This window comes from Oryx dammah, unplaced genomic scaffold (assembly GCF_014754425.2).
Source record: "Oryx dammah isolate SB20612 unplaced genomic scaffold, SCBI_Odam_1.1 HiC_scaffold_20, whole genome shotgun sequence".
NCBI lineage: Eukaryota > Metazoa > Chordata > Mammalia > Artiodactyla > Bovidae > Oryx > Oryx dammah.
Window position 1 is genome coordinate 5,197,924 of NW_024070204.1, and position 14,372 is coordinate 5,212,295.

Consider the following 14,372-nt stretch of genomic DNA (forward strand, 5'->3'; position numbering starts at 1 on the left):
ACACACACTCCCAACATACACACACACACTCCCAACATACACACACATGTCCCCGGCATATACATACACCCTGACATGAACACACACACTCACACTCCCAACATGCACATACACATCCCTGACATATATATACACCCCTGACATGCATCTGCACATACACACACACACACACACATTCCCAACTTATATATTTACCCTTGATATGCACACGAACACACACACACACTCACAACATACATACACGTGTCCCCAACATATACATACACCCCCGACATGCACACACACACACACTCCCAACATATACACACACGTCCCTGACACACACACTCACCTGACATACACACACTCATGACATACGTACACACATCCCTGACATACACACACATGCACCCTTGACATACACACACACACACACACACACACACTCCCAGTGTACACACACATATTCGTACACGCCAACATGCACACACACATCCCTGACATACAGACACATACACCCTCGACATACACAGACACATACTCGTGACATACACACACACACGCCCTCCATGTACACACACACACACACACTCCCAACATACACAAACACTTGTGACATACACACATCCCCAACAGACACACATACACCCCAACACACACACACACCCTTAACATACACACACAGACGCCCCCTACATACACACACACTCTGACATACACCCTCAACACACACACACACCCCTGACATACACACACATACCCTCGACATCCACACCCAACATCCACACACACATGGTTCTGGATTGTCCCCACCCCAGGCCATCGTGGACATCCCAGGAGTCATTTAATGACACTCAAACCCAAAGCATCCCCAGGCCTCGCCTGGCACCAAGAATCTGGCCCCGTACACTGCTGGGGGAAGGTGAAAGGGCACAGCCTCCTGGGGAAACAGTCTGGCAGCTCCTCAGAAAGCGACACACGGCGTCACCACGAGAGCCAGCGGGTCCACGCTTGGGTGTGCACACGATGGATATGCAGCCATTTGCTCACACACGAGTTTACCACCACCACCCCATCCGCCAAAAGTGAGAACAACCCCAATGTCCTCCAAGTGATGAATGAATTTAAAAGGCAGTGGGTCCATACGACGCGATGTTAGTCAGCAAAAAGCTGCAGTGAAGTACTGACGATGCCATAACATGAGTCACCGTGAAGACATTACAGAAACAAACGAGTCTGTTTCCTCCAGTCCTGTGGGGCAGTTCTGGGATCAAATCTCGCTGCCCTTCAAAATCAGATTCCCCGGGGATTTCCAGGCCGTCTCTCCAACCCCCAGGCTGGGAAGCCTCTCATGGGGCTCAGAACCTTCCCAGCAGCGTGAGAACTTCTTTGGTATCATTGGTCTCCAGTATGTAGGTTGCCCACCTGGAGGGTATGTGATGTGATTTTAATGCAATTGCGCCCCTCTGGCCATCTCCTTGTGGCTTCTCCTTTGTCCCTGGACGTGGGGTATCTTTTTTTTGGTGTGTTCCAGCATCCTCCTGTTGATGGTACTGTACAAGCCTACTTGAGCTCCCCCTGCGGCTGAGGTTCATGAAAGACCACGTGTTGTATGACAGCATTTGTAGGAAATGTCCAGAATAAGCAAATCTGTAGGGACTGAAAATAGGATGAGAAGTTGTCAAGGGCTGGGGGAGGATTAGGGAACTTGAAGGGGTGATGTTTAAAGGTGCAGGATCTCTTTGGGGTGATGAAATTTCTAAATTCAATTGCAGTGGCGATGACCACACAGATCTGTGAATGTGCCAAAAAACGCTCGCCTTTGTCGAGTTCCTCAGAGAACAGAGCCAAGAGGGTGTGACTGTAGAGAGGATTATTTTAAGGAATCTGCTTCACTCCACTGATATAAACATTAATCTCAGCCAAGCAGCAACCTCACAGACACACTCACGATAATCTTTGACCACACACCTAGACGCCGTGGTCCAGCTGAGTCAACAGAGAAAACTGTCCAACACACCATCAGATCGTCATACACTTTAAATGACAGTCTTGTATGATAAGTGGGTTAGAACTCAATGAAGATACTTCTTAAAAAAGACTCTGGCCGCATCTCCCACTGACGTCAGCCCCGGAGTGCTGAGCACACTCCGAGCCAGCCCTCCAGACAGCACCCCACACCCCTGAAATCCTGCTGGCGATCAGGGGACCGGATGCCAGCCCTCCCACCCAGAAGCTCACAGCATCAGTGCCTGCTGTGGCGTGGGCTGGCTCTGGTGTGGAGCCTGCCGAGACCGAAGTGTTGCACATCTGGCTGTGAAAACCCACTGGACAGCAGAGCTGGCCAAGGAGGGCCGCTCAGTGGTCAGAGGAGTGTGTGTGAGCCCCTCACGTTGTTCAGGATGACGGTGGGATTCGATTGGGGTGGGAGAGGGGTAGGAAGGCTCTAAGCCCGACCACGTTTTAACCAGAACCACACTTCTCCTCTCTTTTATGATGTAAGGATGTTTCTGTAAAATAAGGTTGGAAAATGGTTTGTAGTTGAATAAAGTGCTGCTACCGATAGGTGGGGGTGGTGGGCAGGAGACAAAGCAGCCGCCGCTTCACCGCTGCAGCTGGGAGCTCCGGGGAGGAGCACGCTGGGGTTGCTGCTGTTTATTCACCTGGTCCTGGCTCCCGTGACCCATGGACTGCAGCCCACCCGGCTCCTCTGTCCGTAGCGTTTCCCAGGCAAGAATTCTGGTTGTTGTTATCGTTCAGTCACTCAGTCGTGTACAATTCTTTGTGACCCCAGGGACTGCAGGCTTCCCTGTTCTTCACCATCTCCCCGTGTTTGCTCAAACTTGTGTCCGTTGAGTCGGTGAGGCCATCCTCTGTCATTCCCTTCTCCTCCCGCCCTCAATCTTTCCCAGCATCAGGGTCTTTTCCAGTAAGCCGGCTCTTCCCATTTCCTTCTCCAGGGGATATTCCCAACCCAGGGATCGACCTGAGTCTCCCACATTGGCAGGCAGATTCTTTCCCTCTGAGCCACCAAGGAAGTTCGTTGATCATGGTTCCACCTACTATTCCGGGGTAGTCTCTATCCCAGGCCTATCCCTTAGTATCTAAGCCCCCATCTTCAATAGCCTGGGCATCCTTTGCCCAAAATCAAATCCACAGTCTTTCCTAATGTGCTCTTCCCATTGTCTACCCAGCTCTCAAGAATAAAACCCATGTCCTCTAAGCCTCCGTCTCTTTTCCTTACACTTCGCACACCAGTTATTCATCAAGAACTGTGTCTTGTGATACCAGGATGTATCACTGTTAGTCTTAATCTTCCTTCTCCCAGTGTGTTTGGTTTTGGTTCAGCTATGTATAACAAAAACCCTCCAAACAACAGAAATAAAATAAGCTTTCATTCTCTGTACAAAATTAATTCAGAAGTATAGTCTCTGGCAGAAGTCCAGACTTAGTTTCTGGCATTAAAATTCTGGAGTCTTCACAGTTCAGTTCAGTTGCTCAGTTGTGTCCGACTCTTTGCGACCCCGTGGACCACAGCATGCCGGGCCTCCTGGCCCATTACCAGCTCCCAGCCCCTGGGGGTCAGAAGCTGGAGCACGTGGTCTCACCCCCAACGGGCCTCCCAACCCAGGACTGCTGCAGGCATCGCAGCCTCCACTTGGAGCTGCTCTCACTGCACTGGGTGGGCCTTTGGAGACTATTCAGAGCCAAACACCAGCCCAGGGGGCTTCCCTGTGCTGGACCTTTTCCCCCAGAATACTGCATCAGCTGGGCTGGCCGGCTCCACTCCTGCCTAAGGGTGTGGACCCTCAGTCCTCAAGTTTCCCAGGGCCCCTGAGCAAGCTCTATCATTCAGTGTTTGGGGCCAGATGACAGGTGGGCCCCCCAACCACAGCAGAGGCTCCGCGGGCAACCCCAGGTGGCAAACCTGCAGCCAGAGCTCTCTGTTTTCCTTTGCCACCCTCCCCGAGAAACACGTGTGGGCCACAGGCAAGACCCAGGCCCAGCTCGGACCTTCGTATCTAGGACTGGTTTAACGAAGATGGACAATCACTGGGGGGCACCAGAGGGCAATTTTGTCCCTGTTTTCTAATAGAAAAGAGAAAACGCCAACAGATCTAATTTTGGTGCAGAGCAGAGTCTCATCAGAAATTTGCAAATATGAGCTGTTCTCTTCCCCATGCGTGTGGTATCACTTATCTTCTGGAAATGGTACATAGGTCTTTGCAGCACTTTGCTTATGAACAATAGAGAATAACCCCAAACTCTCCCTCCTTACAGAAAAGAAAACTGGGTTTCTCCCCACCCCAGACTCCCCCAGCATCACCCCCAGGAAGGAGAGGATGCTGTGTCCCAGTTTTGGGGGGTCTCTTAGCTTCTACCCCGCAGTTCAGCTCCTGAACTTCCCCCATCTTAAAGAGTGCCTCTCAAACCCCATGACACCTCGCAGCCTGAGCTCTCTGACAGGATGCACAGGTATCTGGTAAACACTGTCTCTTGGCGTGTCTGAGAGACACTTTCCGGAAGACATTAACATTTGAATCTGTACAATTTGTGTCACTAATCTCCCCTCTGCCTCCCCGTTCTGGGTGTTTCATGTAGATGGAATCACTCCATACATAACCCCGTGTCTGACTTCCCTCTCTGAGCACAGTGTTTTCAAGTTTCATCCACGTTATATCGAGATCCCGTCCATCGTGTGAACAGGCCACGTTTCCTCTGTCCACGAGTTCGCTGATAGTCGGCCGTGCGGGCTCTCCCACCTGCGGGTTGTTGTGAACAGTCGTGCTGCAGACACTGGGCATTGCTGCTCACTTTGCTGCTTTCTAGAGAAAAGTGAAATGTGAAACAGTCTCCCCATCGCTTCACGCCCACACCCTTAGGCACGGGTGATTCAGGGCAGCCCAGTATCCGCATGAACCCTCAGCCTCAGGAGGGCACTTGGAGGGCAAGGGGCAGAGCTTAAGGACAGTGTCCTTGTGGTGGGGTCAGGGCAGCCCATCTTCCCTGGAAGCCCCCTGGGCATTCCCAGGCTCTGCCCCCAGCCTCCTGGATCAAAAGGGGGTCGAGGCCGCCCCAGGAGTCTCAGGGTTAGCCAGGTGAGGGGCCCTGGAAGAGAGGTTTGGGATTTGGGTGGAAAAGCATCTTGTGCCTCTCGGGCATCTGTAGGTGAAACAGGACTTACAAACCCCTAAGTTCTGAGTACAGAATCTGCCTGCAGAGCGAGAGACCCAGGTTCAATCCCTGGCTTGGGAAGATCCCCCAGAGAAGGGAATGGCAACCCACCCCAGTATACTTGCCTGGAGAATCCCATGGAGAGAGGAGCCTGGTGGGCTACAGTCCATGGGGTCACAAAGAGTCAGACACGGCTGAACAACTAATGCTTTCTGAGTATTCAGTGCACACATCTCAAACTCCCTCCTTCCCCTCGCATTAGTCTGGGGTGTTTTCCAGATTCAGCAGGAGAGCACTTTGAAAGCTGAAGGGGATCAAAAGCCTGGGAGGGACGGAGCCCCGGAGCCACCGCCACCACTGGCTCTGTGCCACGGATCGGGCTGCCCACCCCCCATCCCAGCCTCCTTCACTGTGCACCGCCGGTCACAGACCCAGACCTTCAGAAACGTGTCCGCGTGAAGAACGCAATGAGCGAGGTATCGGAAAGCATGTGTATCTGTCACGACTTTGAGAAATGCTAATAGGTGGCCCTGTCCAGGTTATGGCGGGCCAGCTCCAATTTCCAGAGCAGCAGCAGAGGAAAGGAGAGAAAACGTTTATTACAAACTGGAAATTGGAACAGGTAGGAAATTATTTCTCAAAGTCTTCCAAAATGAATATTTCTCCTTTTCTACTGGAGCTGTGAACACAGTTTAGTAAGCTAAGGGAGGAAGTATTCTTCCTGGGAAAACAGCTTTCTTTCGATGCTGTCTTATCATTTCTGTTACTGTTCAGTTGCTCAGTCGTGTCCAGCCCTTTGCAAACCCATGAACTGCCACACGCCGGGCATCCCAGTCTTTCACTATCTCCCAGAGCTTGCTCAAATCCATGTCCATTGAGTCGGTGATATCATCCAACCATCTCATCCTCTGCCATCCCCTTCTCCTCCTGCCCTCAATCTTTCCCAGGATCAGGGTCTTTTCCAATGAGTCGGCTCTTGGCATCAAGTGGCCAAAGTATTGGAGTTTCAATTTCAGCATCAGTCCTTCCAATGAATATTCAAGGTTGATTTCCTTTAGGATAGACTGGTTGGATCTCCTTGCTATCCAAGGGACTCCCAAGAGTCTTCTCCAACACCACAGTTCAAAAGCATCAATTCTTCTTTGTGATCCAGCTCTCACATCCATACATGACTGCTGGAAAAACCATAGCTTTGTTGGCAAAGTGATGTCTCTGTTTTTCAATATGCTATCGAGGTTTATAAAAAGCTAAATGAAGCCATAAAGTGACATGAAAGTCACTCGGTCATGTCTGACCCTTTGTAACCCATGGACTATACAGTCCATGGAATTCTCCAGGCCAGAATACTGGAGTGGGTAGCCTTTGCCTTCTGCAGGGGATCTTCCCAATCCAGGGATCGAACCCAGGTCATTGCAGGAGGATTCTTTCCCAGCTGAGCCCCAAGGGAAGCTCTGAGGTCATAAAGGTGGGGCCCTAAGCTAGGACAGAGCCACCGTAAGAATAGACCAGGTCTCAGACATGAACAGGAGGAAGGCCACGGGAGGACCCAGCATGAAGGTGATCGTCTACACACCGAGGAGCGAGGCCTCAGGAGGAACCAGCCCTGCCCGCACCCCGATCTCACACTGCCCGCCTCCAGAACGGTGAGAGACGAAGCTCTGAGCTGTCAACTCCGGCACCTGCAGTTCTTGATTCCTGCCGAGCCGAGGTGCGAGGCCTGGAGCAGGGCTGGGAGGGTCCACTCGCGAGGCCCTGGCGTCGGGAGCATGGGGCTGGGGCCGAGGGGTGAGGGTTCCAGGGAGGGATGCTTGCCCATGTCGGGTGGGAGGATGCCACATGTCAGGGGTGGGGTGGGCGTCACCGACAGGGGAGTGAAAGCAGGAAGGTGGTGACTTCGGCCTCAGGGGGATTTCCACCCAGGGAGAGGTGAAGGGGAGAGCCAGGCCCCCTGCTGGAGTGAGAGCCAGGGAGACCCAGGGAGCCGAGGAGGCTGACACCCATCGGGGCCCTCCTCTCCCCCGGGGATCCCTGCCTTCCGGGCCCCCCGGGGTTGAGCCCCTCTGCCTTTTCCCGTCCACCTGCACTTCTCCTCTGATGCCACAGGGTTGTCCTTGGAGCTCTGTCTGTCCCCCTAGCTCTGCCTTGCCGCTGAGCTCCAGGGAGATGACCATCTGCTGTTCCCACTCCCCTGGGCCTGCCTCTTCCATAGCTCGTGTCCCACCACCCAGCAGGTGCTCATCACAGAAAAGCCAAGCAGAGCCAGATATCCCCAGCCGCCTGCTCCTCACCTAGGTCCGCTGGATCCCTCCTCTGGCCACCCAGACTCTCGGGTGGTAACTGAACTTGGGGTCTCCTCCACCCCACCCAAGCCATGCCCACCAGTGTGAATGCCTGCTGGGCTGGACTCGACTATAACCATCACTCTGCTCCTCCTCCTCCCGCTCCCCCACGGGCCTGGGCCCTGGGGGCAGAGGTCAGGCCTCTAGGACCACTTTGACCCCAGCAGTCAGGGCATCCAGCAAGCTGTCTAGCACCTAAGAGAGGTGCATCAGTCAGTTTGGGGGAAAAAAATGAACAAATCCCCAAGAGAAGCTACAGTTCATTACTTCTAGACAATTCTGAAAACCGTGCATGAGCATTCTGCTGAATATTAACATTTTAATGTTTACATAAATAAAAGATTCATTGCTTTATGGCTAAGAGACTTTCACAGTGTCCAAGAAAGCTAAATTCTGAGTGAGCTTTTTAACATTCCCCAGTGTGTGTGCGCGTGTGTTAAGTCGCTTCCACTGTGTCCGACTCCTCAAGATCCCACCAGGCTGCTCTGTTCACAGGATTCTCCAGGCAAGAAGACTGAAGTGGGTTACCATTCCCTTCTCCAGAGGGTCTTCCTAACCCAAGGATCGAAGCCAGGTCTCCTGCTTTGCAGGAGGATTGTGTACCTGATGGCTCAGTTGGTAAAGAATCTTCCTGCAACGCGGGAGACCTGGGTTTGATCCCTGGGTTGGGAAGATCCCCTGGAGAAGGGAAAGGCTCCCCTCTCCAGTATTCTGGCCTGGAGAAGTCCATGGACTCTATAGTCCATGGAGTCGCAAAGAGTCGGACACGACTGAGCAGCTTTCACTTTCTTTCAGTGTCTGAGCTACTGGGGAAGCCGCCGGATTGGGGGCTCCCAGAAATGCCAGTTCTGGCTGAACCCAAAACGAACATCCAGGAGCTTCCGGTTTACACCTGGGGCCTGACCTCTCTCCAGCCCGAGCCAGTGACCAGCAGAGATGGATGGAAGGCACCATCTCCCTGGAGAGGAGGCAGCCCTCCCAGAACGCCACTCCTGTCCGGGAGGGTTTGGGGTAAATCAACACCAAGAGCAGCTTCGTGATCCAGACCAGCCTGCTGCCTCCTTCCTCCTGTCTGTAGCAGGCCCTGGGTCTTGGCAAACCGAACTGTCCAGACGTTGGGCCTCTGGCCGAGAAGAGCTGTTTTTCTAAAGGATCTCGTGGCTGTCCTGGCAGAGATGAAAGAGAACGGCCTTCCTGCAGCACGGCCTGCCTGGTAACGCTCTGAAGGGCCATTGACACCAAAAATCGCTTGCAAGGCTTCCTCCCGCTAAGCCTTCGTGTGCCCCAGCTTACTCCAGAAATTTCATTGAGGCTCAAGGTCCATGATGCCAAGGATACAAGGAGGTGAAACCTGACCGGAACCTGAAATCTGTCCAGACCAGACTCCCACAGGGACCCATCCCCGACCCCTTCCATCATTGGTGCACACGTGATGGACTCAGTCGTCTGCAGAGGAGTTGCTGCATTGGCCCCTGGGCTGAAGCCCCTGCCCGCTGAGCACTTGGGCCGGCAAGCAGGTGACACTTAGTGGAGGAACCCGGGGTTGGCGGGGGGCGGGTCTCGCTGCTTCTCCCCAGGGCTATGCAGGGGCTGATCACCTCCTTCCCACCTTAGCTGAAAGGGGCCTTGGAAACACTGATTTTCTTCAGTGGATTTCAGGTTTTCCTGGGCGGGGAAGGCAGAGGTAAACACTAGACAGACAAACAACAGCTCTGCCCCAAAGGGAGAAGGCCCTTTAGCAGGAGACGGGTGCCTAGCGTCACTGCTGCAGGGGTGGGGTGGGACGGGGGCAGGCTCCCCACCCCGGGAAGGGCGGCAGTGGGCACAGGCGACATCCTCGGGGTGCAAGCGGAGAACAGGAGAGAAAGCACAGTTCCTGGCGGCCAGGGCGGCCGTATGCCTTCCCGGGACAGTAATCAGGGTGAGGGCCACAGCGTCCTGGCGGGGAATCGATGACTAATACCCTAAGGACAGGCTTCCCCAGTGGCTCAGGGGTGAAGAATCCGCCTGCCAACGTTCGATCCCTAGGTCAGGAAGATCCCCTGGAGGAGGAAACGGCAATTTGCTCTGGTAATCTTGCCTGGGGAATCCAATGTACGGAGGAGCCCTGTGGGCAACAGTCCATGGGGCCGCAAAGAGTCGGGAGCGACCAAGCACACAGGCTTGCAACCTCAGGATGGGGGGCGGGGGAACCCACTCCCGGACGAGTGCAGGACGCAGGCCTGGGGGGCTGAGCCTCTCCTTGGGGGTTGGAGGGGGAGTCAGTGTCTTACCTGCCAGCCCCACCCCAGGGCCCTCTCCCTCAGCAACCTCACTTTTTGGGGCTTTCCCTGTTCTCCAAAGTGCCTATTTTCAGGCCAAAGCTGTCCGTGTAATCTGTCAGGCCCCAGGGGTGGAGATGGGGGAGAGCAATATCCACGCCCTCCACACCAAGTCTCGTGGTGCATCGTGGTTTCCTGGAGGAAACTGCAGTCAAGGCCTGAAGCCCCCTGAGCCAGACACTGCAGTCTCCCTGCAACTCATCCCTGCTCCATCCCCGACCCCTAGCCACCGCCTCACCCTCCCCACCCACCCTCCCTTGGGCCCCCCCACAAGCCCTCCAGCTGAGGGGTTCCCGGCAGAGAGATGGCATTCCCAGGCTGTGCTGACCCCCAGACCCCAGCTGGCACCGTCCATCTGTCCAAGGTGCTCCGGGAACACGGGACCTGACGCGCTCCCTGCCTCTCCCCGTCTCCTGAGTCCATAACGAGGCCTTGGTGTCACTTTCAGTTTGGCTTAATGATCTAACCAACCAGCTGGATACACTGGATTGCTCAACAAGCTCTAGTTTCTAACATCGACCTGGGGCCTCCAACCTCCCACGTTGGGGCAGAGATGCTAGGAGACCAGCTGATGGGAACCAGCCTCAGGAGGGTGAGTGGGGAGCTTCCCGGGGCGAGGGGGCTCAGTGGTCAAGAGCCTCCTGCCAACGCAGGAGACACAGGGTCCATCCCTGATCCAGGAAGATCCCACATGCCTCGGGCAGCTAAGCCTGTGCACCACAATGGCTGAGTCTGTGCTCTAGAATCCAGGAGCCCTAAGTACGCAACTTAGCGCCCATCCACAGCAAGAGAAACCAGTACACCGTACCTCAAGTGTAGCCCCCTGATCGCCCCAACTGGAGAAAAGCTTGCAAGGCGACAAAGCCCCAACACAGCCAAAACGAAATAAAATTATTTTTTAAATGTAGAAGGGAGCACCGTGGTCCCAGCTGCCCTGCCTTGCAGCCTGAGCCCCGGTCACGATCCCCCTGGAGAGGTTGGGCTTGCCAGGTCCAGGGACGCCCCCCAGGGACTTCTCGCAGCAGGGGCGCGATGCAGTCCTCACTCACCGGCACTGAGGGCCACAGGCCCAGCTCCCTGCTCCATCATCGCTGCCCTCAGCGCCCCCAGCACAGGGCCTGGTGGACACGTTCACCAAATGCCCTCGAGGTAGGGAGAGAGGGAGGAAACGCGTGGACAAATAATAATGAACGAATCAAGCCAGAACCACTTCCCGCCTTGCTCCCGCTCCCCTCCCTAAGTGCCAGGCCAGCATGAAGTTACTCGGCCGGCAGAAGCGGGGTCCCCTTGCCCTTCCCGTGGAGCCCTCGGGCACTCGGTCCCAGTGGAAGCACCTCCTTCAGGGCCCACACCTTCTTCTTCCCCTCCGAGTTCACATCCTACCAGTAGGGCAGGTGTGACCTTAGTCTTCCAAGGCCAGGCCTCCAGACAGAGGAAGCTTCTAGGTCCTGCATCAGGGGGCTTGGTGTCACCCGGCTGTCACACTAGAGGATTCCTGGGGCGCATGGTGAGGCCACAGGGACGCATGTCCTGGCCTACAGCTCTGCTGAGGTCCCAGCTGACAGCTGGCAATGACCACCAGACTTGAGTGAGGTCGCGTCTGAGATGACCCTCTTGATACAATCCCACAAGAGACCCCGGTCAGCTTCCCAAGGGAGGAGCAGGAGGGAGAAAATAGAAACTTAAAAATAACAAAATTACTGGTCTTCGCTTTAAGCTACTACCTTTTAGGCTGATTGAAGTTCAGCAATAAAAGCTGGAGGAAATTGTCAACCAGTAAGTGTTGCTGAAACTGACATAAGAGCCCCTCCCCGGCCCACCCTAGAATCCACCCAGTGAGCTGCTTTTGTTGTTGTTTCTTTAGTCGCTAAAGAAAGCTGAGCACCAAAGAAGTGATACTTTTGAACTGTGGTGTTGGAGAAGACTCTTGAGAGTCCCTTGGATTTCAGGGAGATCCAACCAGTCCATACTAAAGGAGATCAGTCCTGAATATTCATTGGAAGGACTGATGATGAAGCTGAAGCTTCAATACTTTGGCCACCTGATAGGAAGAGCCGACTCATTGGAAAGGACCCTGATGCTGGGAAAGATTGAGGGCAGGAGGAGAAGGGGATGACAGAGGATGAGATGGTTGGATGGCATCACTGACTTAATGGACATGACTTTGAATAAACTCCGGGAACTGGTAATGGACAGGGGGGCCTGGTGTGCTGCACCCCAAAGAGACTCGGGGTCGCAGAGACTCGACTAAACTGAACTGAAGTCATATCCAACTCTGTGACTCCATGGACTGTAGCCCACCAGGCTCCTCTGTCCCTGGGATTTCCCAGGCAAGAATACTGGAGTCAGTTGAGGTTCCTTTCCCCAAGGGATATTCTGGACCCAGGGATTGAACCTGCGTCTCCTGCTCAGCAGGCAGTTTCTTAACCTCTGAGCCACCAGGGAAGACCACTGAGCTGTTTGCTTCAATACAAATGAGTCGTACCTCTTCTTAGCAAAATGGCAGGACTCTCCTTTCACCACTTTGAGTCTCTTTTGAGAAACAGCACCTACATTGTGGGCCAGAGCAGAGAAGCCAGGTCATTTAAGGCATCTTTAAATGCTGGGCCTGCAGGCTCCTCATAACAAATGCCTCAGAGAGGTGACTCCCTTTGTTCATTAACACAGTATGCTCTGCCGGGCTCTCTCTTGGAGCAACATGAAACTATCTGCTCCAGGCCCCAATATTTGAGCAGGATCAGGTCGCTTTAATAATTGATAATTAGATAACTTTAATATAGAATGAAGTCAGAGTGAAACAGAAGGTAAAAGCATGAGTAGAAATGAACAGGGTTAACAGCATTGCTGCAGAACAGGCTTCTGACTGCCCAACTGGACAAGAAAAGGCAATCAGTGCAGACTCCTTCAAGAGGGTCAGAGCGCAGTCAGTCAAGAGCAGGGAAGACAGGGGGCAGTTTAACGCCCAGGAAGGAAGTTGGCTGCGTGTGAGCAGGGATTTCTTCTTCTGTATACAGAGCACAGACTGCAGCCTCATCTATAGGAAGGCTTACGGCTTCCCCAGTGGCTTGGTGGTAAAGAATCTACCAGCTATGCAGGAGACACAGGTTTGATCCCTGGGATGGAAAGATCCCCTGGAGGAGGAAATGGCAACCCACTCCAGTGTTCTTGCCCGGGAAATCCCATGGACAGAGGAGCCTGGTTGGCTACAGTCCATGGGGTCGCAAGGAATGGGACACAGCTGAAGACACTGAGCATGCATGCAGGGGAAGCTTGGAGACACAACGCTACTTCTAGTACCAGAAGGACCAATGGAGAGATTTCCGGGAAACTCTGACAGCAGCTTGACAGCTCCGTTCAGAGCAGCCCAGGATAAAAGGGGAGTTTGCTCGGGGTGGGGGTGATCAGGCCTGTCTGGAAGACGCTTCCAGCCTCACAACACCTTTCAGTCTTTCTCGATACACACCCGAGTCGAGAATGTCAATCTCAGAAGATGGATTTGGAAACTGAGGCGAAACCACAAGATTTATAAACCACGTGTTTATTCCTGGGCTTCTTGGCCTTTGGTAGCACAGCTAAAGTAAGGTTTCGCTCCCCTTTTTCTCTCTTTTCTTGAAAGTTGGACCTCAGATGCACAGAACTGGGGTCCATGCATAAGCCCAGGTTCAGGTTATAATGTCATCACTGGTCCATGTATGTCTATCTTTGCTAGGTGTGTCTGTCTGTCTGTATTATACGCTGAACACCCTGAACTCACCAGCCACCTGTATGAGGCCGTTGCAGATGACTAACACCTCCAGACGTGTTCTTTTCCATATGTGCTTATTACCACTTTGCCTCTTTCCTCAGCGGCAACTGCTGGCTTGCATTTGGGGTTCATCCTTGGTTGGGGTGGTGGCGGTGGTGGCAGTTTAGTCTCTAAGTCATGTCAATTCTTTCAACCCCATGGATGGTAGCTTGCCTGGCTCCTCTGTCCACATCATTATTTTGCTTTTAAAAAAAAAAAAACTACTTTGCAGAGTAGGAAATGGTAAGCCACTCCAATATTCTTGCCTGGCAAGTTCCATGGACAGAGGAGCCAGGCAAGCTATGGTCCATAGGGCTGAAAAGAGTCGGGCATGACTGAGCCCACACGTGCATGCACCCCCCTAACCTTATTACTAAAAACTAAAAAGAAAGCATGGGGTCGCAAAGAGTCGGACACGACTGAGCGACTGAACTGAACTGAAAAAGAAAGCAAACAGGATAGGAGTAGCTTTGGTCATTACGTAAAATGCATTCTTGGTTCAGCCTCCTTGTTATGAAACTTACCTTAGAAAGCACCCCAAGGAGGCGAATATGTGACATTACAACACTGTTATTTGACTTTATAGAAAGACCCGAATTCCAAAGGTCTTCAGAATCTCTGTTAATGAGCTCATTCATTTGACATAGTTACAGCTTCAACATTTGAAGCTTTTCATGGCAAGAAAGTTCCCTCTGTGTTACTTGGTATGAGGTAAGAGGCTAACATGAATATGGAATTATCAAGTTGAAAGTTGAATTTCCTCCAGTAGACCAT